The following is a 7,127-nucleotide window of genomic DNA, read 5'->3' as shown; positions in this document are numbered from 1 at the left end:
TCGCTTTCCGGCGGCCACGCTTCCCTGCCATACATACACATACGCACACACACACATACACACATGCATACAGATATACATACATGCATATATACATACAATGATTATTCATTTATTAAGAAAGTTACTGTTCCCTTTTTTATTTGAATTTTATTTCTTGTACGTCTCAAGCAGTATATAGAACAAAAGGTATACATACATACAAACATATATATATATATACATAGATACATGCATACATACGTATATACATATTATACATAAAAATACATACATTAAATTCGTCGTGCCTCGCTTGGATTGTTTTTTCTGTTCGCACAGGACGACCGATCATAGTTAAGCACATTTAGGGTACAAATATGCCGGTATTATTCATCGTTAATTAATCATTTTTTTTTATTATTCTTAATTATTATTAATATTACGCGTACCTTCCTATGAATATACATAACGATAATAGATGCTACGCTAGCTTTAATTATTTTCTTCAAATACGTTTCGACGCTTCTAGCTCGAATTATGATCGCCACGATCCTATATAAACTCCTGCGATCGCGAATTAGTCTAAAAGAAAAGAAAAGAAAAAAATAAATGGAGCAAAAAGAAAATCGTATAAAATAATGGATCGTCGAACGAAAAGCGTGGATTCCGGAACGCGAATCGCGAGAAATGAAAAGAAAACAAGAAAATTAGAAAAGGAAAGATATCTTTTCTAATAAAAAAAAATTAATTCTGATGGCGCGCGTAGAATGGGAGGCAAAATGAACGACCTGAAAATTTCTGATAAAAATGTTGTATACATACATATATACATACATACATACAAACATACATACATACATACATTAATCTAGCTCGGGTACCAAAAACTTAATTTAAAATAAAAAAAAAGAAAAAAAAAAGAAAAAAAGAAAAAATGATAAAAATAAAAATAAATACAAAAAAAAAGAAAAAGAGAGAAGAAAAGATTATTAAAAAGAGAAATAAAAAACAAAAAAAAGAAGATGAAAAAGAAGAAAGAAAGGAAGAAAACTTTTTCGAGCGGCAACTTTTGTAATCGGTTTTTTGATATATACAATAACTCTCTTTCTCTCTCTCTCTCTCTCTATCTCTATTTCTTTCTATCTCTATCTTTCACTCTCTCTCTCTCTCTCTCTCTGTCTTTCTCTCTCTCTCTCTCTGTCTCTCTCTCTCTCTCTCTCTCTCTCTCTCTCTCTCTCTCTCTCTCTCTCTCTCTCTCTCTTCGACTAATCCCGCTTCTATGCACACATGCTCTAATATATTTTCTATACGATGAAAAATCAGGCAAAAATGGACTGTCTCCGTCCGTAAACAGGAGAACCCTGTTCCTTCGATAAACCCCGCGAATTTTCTTAATATTTCTTACCACGATCGTATCGATAAATTTCGTTATGTATCTATTTCGTCGTGCACATATCGAAATAATTCAAGAAAAATTAAAAATAATTATCTATCACTAGTGAAAATATATTTTCGTCATGTGTCCGCGTCGATTCGATGATTTCTTCGTATAAACATTATTTATTCTCATTATTATTATTATATCTATAATTTATTTAACTTTACGCTAATGAAGTAAAGATAATAAAGGGAAAAAAGAAAGAAAGAAAAAAAAACAATTTTTAGTTAAGACTTTTGTAAGAATTGTAAAATATTTAAATTCGTTACTTATATAAAAATGGATATAGACAGAATTTTTTTGTTAATTTTAGAAAAGGCAGAAAGGATAAAAAGAAAAAAGGTAAAAAACAAAGTGCGTAAGAATTCGTTTATAATTTCATTAACCAATCGTTAGAAATTCATTATTTAATTTTTTCGATGGAAAACTTTTCATCTAACGATTATCGATTTATCTATTTTGCATGAGGATAACGATAACGATAAAAATGAATGCTAACGATCCGATCGAAAAGAAAATGAAAAGAAAAAAGATGATAATAATAATAATAATAATAATTAACAATAATAAAGGAAAAAAAAGAAAGAAGAAAAATAAAAATTAAAACGAGGAGTCGCGAAGGAACAAGGTGAAAAACGTACAGTAGCAAAAAAAACGCCGATCGGAACGGATAACCCGTGCTCTTTTGTATATTTCGCGAATCACACATATATATACACATACAGATACACGTAAACAAAGAAACAAACAAACCAACAATCTTATAGATGGACGCAGTACGAAAGGAGCGGGCTTTGTACCCTTTTTTGTACCCTTTGAAAGCCCGACGAGTGAAACACGTGATAATGCCCAACGGCACGAGATGTCTTTTCTTATTCTTTATACGAGTACGAAAGAAATAATAAGGGGGATGTGTTGGCGAATTAATAACGTTAAATCTAAACGAGTTAATTGACTCTATCTCTAGTCATAGTGAACTTGCACGTGTGCGAACAAAGAAGAAAAAGAAGAAGAAGATGCAACAAAGAAGAAATAAATAAATAAATAAATAAATAAATGGGAGGACACGCGCAAATGTACACACAAACAAGTGCATACACTTACATAAAATACATAAAAAGATGATACACGTGCACACGCAAACACACGCGACGCGGATGAACTGTGTGAGCAGAAAGTTTTAGAAATAACCTTTCGTTGTCCATATAAATTAAATGAAAAAAAAAGAAAAGAAAAAAAAATGAAAAAAAATGAAAAAAAAGGAAAAAAAAAGAGTATATAAAATAATATACAATACATATGCGAAACTTGCTAATTATTCGTTCGTTCTTTTCTATAAGAGTATGGAACAGTATCGGCGGATCAACGGCTAGACTACTATGGCGAGAAGATGTACGTAATGACAGTTGCGAAAAAAAAGAAAAAAAAAAAGATACCAGACAAGGAATCAGCCCTTATTTTCTTTCTTTTCCCTTATTATTAGTATTGTTATTATTACTATTATTATTATTATTATCATTATTATTACTATTATTATTATTATTATTATTATTATTATTATTATTATTATTATTATTATTATTACTGTTATTATTATTCTCTTTCATGCCTTTTTTTCGAATCGAATGAAATCGTACGAATAAAAATATGTACTTTGAAATCAAAAGGAAAAAAAATTAAGAAGAAGAAAGTCTGATCGTTATCTACATTTTTTTCATTTCATTTCATTTCATTTCATTTCATTTGTTTTCTGTTTGTATTGTGTTGTTTAATCAATTTATAACATTATGTAATTCTTCTTATCTCACGCGTTCACGTAATATATTTTATTTTATTATTTTCTTTTTGCTTTTTTTTTTTTTTTTCGTTGGACGAAATTAATTTTCAGTTAATATTCGACAAGTACATAATTTGATATTATTATGTAAATTTTGTTCGGAGACACGATTTAAATTCATACTTTGTTAAGTATAAATTTGTAATTATACGAATTTTGTTTAGCAAACAGTTTAAATATATATTTCGCTAAGTATAAAGTTCAAATAATATAAATTTCGTTTAATCGCCAGAATAAATTTATACTTCGCCGGGTATAAATTTGTAATAATATAAATTTTGTTCGAACGAAGTTTAAATGTATACTTCACCAAGTATACATTTGAAATTAAATAAATTTTCTTTATAGAGCAAAAATATATATTAAGTAGAGGGTTGGTTAATCGTTTATTTTTTTTATGTTTTCATTATGATCTCATTAATTTTTTTAATTCATTCATTCATTCATCTATTCATTCATTCAATTATTCATTTTTACAAATCTTCCATCTCTCTCTCTTTTTCTCCCCTTTCATTATTTGTTTGATTATCGTCGCTGATTCGTAGAATCTTTCGTATTCTTATCAAAAGCCATTTACTCCACCCCATCCCCTTCCAAATTCGATCAAAATTGTTTTCACTTTTTCGTTTGAATTTTGTTATCGAACTGTCTCGCGAATGAAAACATTTTTTTCGGAAGTTTCTTGGAGGGATGGGTAGGGGGTTGGTGCAAGTAAGGAAAGATATAACGAGATGGAAGGGTAAGGAGAATAGAAGGGTTAGAAGAAGAAGATGAAGAAGATTCGTAAGCAAAATGATGGATGATGAAGAAGTTAGGAAAAAGAGAATGTGGTGATGGTGAAGGAGGAGGAAAAAGGAGGGAGGGGGTTGATTAAAGGAATACGCCATTAACGTTTTCGTGATTCGATTTAACGATGAAAAGACGAGGATTCGCCGTGAAAATTATCTGTTCAAAGCGACCTAAAGAATTTAATATCCGATGAGGAATAATCGAAAGAAATTGTAGTATTAGGTTACTAACTACTTACATGTACATAAGTACATATATAAGATATCAACTTTTATGGTTTTATACGTACTTATCGGATATGTCACTCAAATTGGTTAAGATTCATTTGCGGACTGATTACTTTTCGCGAACAATACGTACGGGTACGATTTCTATGCGTATCCTCCATATTGGATCTTTTTAATAGCTTATTCCATTGATGTATAACAAGATAATAATAGTAATAATTAGTTGGTTTTATTCACGGACAATTAGTTAATTAATTCTGCTCGTTTATATGTGTGTGTGTGTGTATATATATATATCCGATAAATTTCTGACGAATGTTTTACAAACGCCGCGTACAGAAGGACTTTGAATTGATCAATGGTCCCTCTTTCACATCTCTTCAACCCTCTCTCAATTTTCCCTCTCTCCACACCCATCACCGAGTGGACACCTGTTCGCTGTTGGAATCATTGGTCGCTAAAGTATATATTTATTTATACTGTCGGCGAAATATATTATAGTTGGCGAACAGTAGCGTGGGTTCAGCGTTAGATCCGGTGAAGTGAAAGAAAAGAGATACAGAGAGCGGAAGAAGATTAAGAAGAAAAAGAAGAAGAAGGTAGAAGAGGGAAATTGTAACGATATAAGAAAGCAATTGAAAAATGGAACAATGGCGCTCGCATTCTTGCTATTAATCGATAGATAGCTACGAAGATTTCATCACTTTTTTATATATACAATGCATATACATATATATACATATATGTATAATTATGTATTAATGTATTAAAATAGTATATAACTATAGCGATAACGGTCATCATTATTACTATTAACGATAATAATTAATAATGATTAACTCTAATATTATAATATTAACGATAAGGATATAATAATCGATCGGATTAGCTTAGATAAACCGAGTTAAATCCCAAAAAAAAAGCAGAAGGAAAACATGTCATTATTTTATGTCGAACTCGTGTCTTTCCTTCTTTCTCTCTCTCTCTCTCTCTCTCTCCCTCTCTTTCTTTTTTTCTTTATTTATTTTTATCTTTATCTCTGCCTTTGTCTTGTTCGAATAAAGACACGCATTTCATATTTTCTTCTCTCTAATCTCATAAATCTTCTTACATGTAAATTATTCCAACGTGTATGTACCAAGAAAATGATCTTTTCCATTTATCCTTCGATACCGTTTTCTCTCTCTCTCTCTTTCTTTCGACTCTTTATTCGTTCTCATTATCATTCGCTCTCCGTTCGATAAAAAAAAAAAAAAGAAAAAAAAAGATAAAGAATCGGCTCGATCTGTTCGAATATTAAAGAGAGGAATTGTGATATTATCGAAAGAGAATCAATTGAATTATACCGCACTAGTCTGACATAAGTGCAAACGGAGAAAATGCAAATTATCTACTATAAAAGCAAAGAGAAAGAGGGAGAGAGAGTTTTCATAATCGAGCTTTGGTTAAGTTTATTTTTAGATAAATCTTTCGATCGCGAACGTGCTACAACTTCGTGTTTATACTCTTCGTAGTAAAATCGACGGAATTTCTTGCGACTTGTCGAAACGTAAATCTTGTGAATGAGAGAAAGAAGGACGGGGGTGAATCACGAGAAAAGGACTGCAAATATCAAGAAAATTTGAGCTGGTTGTCGTAAAGATTGTTAGGTTGACACGAGAAAAAAATTTCACACGAATATTTTCTTGCTTTTGTCAGGCGTTTATTATTATAATTTTTAAATGATATAAAAAAATTATTTTTCGAGAATATTTATACGTACTTACTTTTCAATCCGTGTTTGTCATAATGAAAAAATTACTTTTAAATAATTCGATAACATCCGGTCTAATCTCAAAGAAGGATTTACAATGTTAAAGGGAGCAACTGATTGTGTATGTGTGTAGAAGATAGAAAGAAAAAAGAGAGAGAAAATATGAATAAACGAGAGGGGGAGCAAATGATATTCATTTTTGCGAACTGTTTTATGCGATGAAGCAGTGTAAAAGTGAACATTTGTAAATCTATTATTGTAACCGATATAGTCTAGTGACATTGGAATACGTATTATAATCGATACGTTTTCTTTACTTCCTATGGAGATCAAGAGAATAAACGAATGCAACAAGGGAATGATGCTCTTGTGCGGATATACTCATACACTCGACACACACACACACACATACATACCAACATTAAATGCATGCGTATTGATCGTACGCGTATAGTTCGTACGCAAGCGTATAAAACGTATGTATGAATAGTTATATACATACATATATATACATATATATTATGTATATTTACACAATACATGACAAATAAATCAGAAAAGTTTCGAACGTTTTGAAATATCGAAAGAAAAATGACCTATCGTATATACGAAGGAAGAAGCATTTCTTTCCATTTATATATATATATATATATATATATATATATATATATATATAAACATGTGCGAACTAATTATCGTTTCTTTTCAGATAATTGACATTATACACAATAATTATTGCATGATATTTATTGAGTACAAACATTTGTCTCATTCGTCATCGTTATCATATCGTTATCATCATCGTTATTCTTATTATTAACGACGTATTGTTATTTATTAATTTTATCATTATCATCATCATCATCATTATCATTATATTGTTGATTCGAGTGTGGACAAAAAAAACAAAACAAGAAAAATAAACTGTACGTAGTAGGTGGCCCGTCTTCTTTGGCACTTACCGAAATTTTGTCGTCCGCTTGTATTGTTAAATTTGTTGTAATTCGAAGAAAAAAAAAGAATTCCAAATATCTTTGTATTACGAAGTGTGTATATATATATATATATATATATATATATATATATATGTTATATATTTAT

At 30.1% G+C, this 7,127-nt stretch overlaps 1 protein-coding gene across 2 annotated transcripts in view; it reads left to right on the top strand.

Annotated features, from left to right (window-relative positions):
* LOC127065723 (guanine nucleotide-binding protein G(I)/G(S)/G(T) subunit beta-1) overlaps positions 1 to 1,242 on the top strand; it is a 23,028-nt gene extending 21,786 nt beyond the window's left edge. For both annotated transcript variants that reach the window (XM_050998502.1, XM_050998508.1), the window contains exon 7: positions 1 to 1,242. This exon is cut by the window's left edge and continues 4,156 nt beyond it. The gene's annotated coding sequence lies outside the window, so the exon portion shown is untranslated.
* Positions 1,243 to 7,127: the final 5,885 nt, after the last annotated feature.

This window comes from Vespula vulgaris, chromosome 1, assembly GCF_905475345.1.
Source record: "Vespula vulgaris chromosome 1, iyVesVulg1.1, whole genome shotgun sequence".
NCBI lineage: Eukaryota > Metazoa > Arthropoda > Insecta > Hymenoptera > Vespidae > Vespula > Vespula vulgaris.
This window is presented reverse-complemented; position numbering and strand designations above follow the sequence as displayed.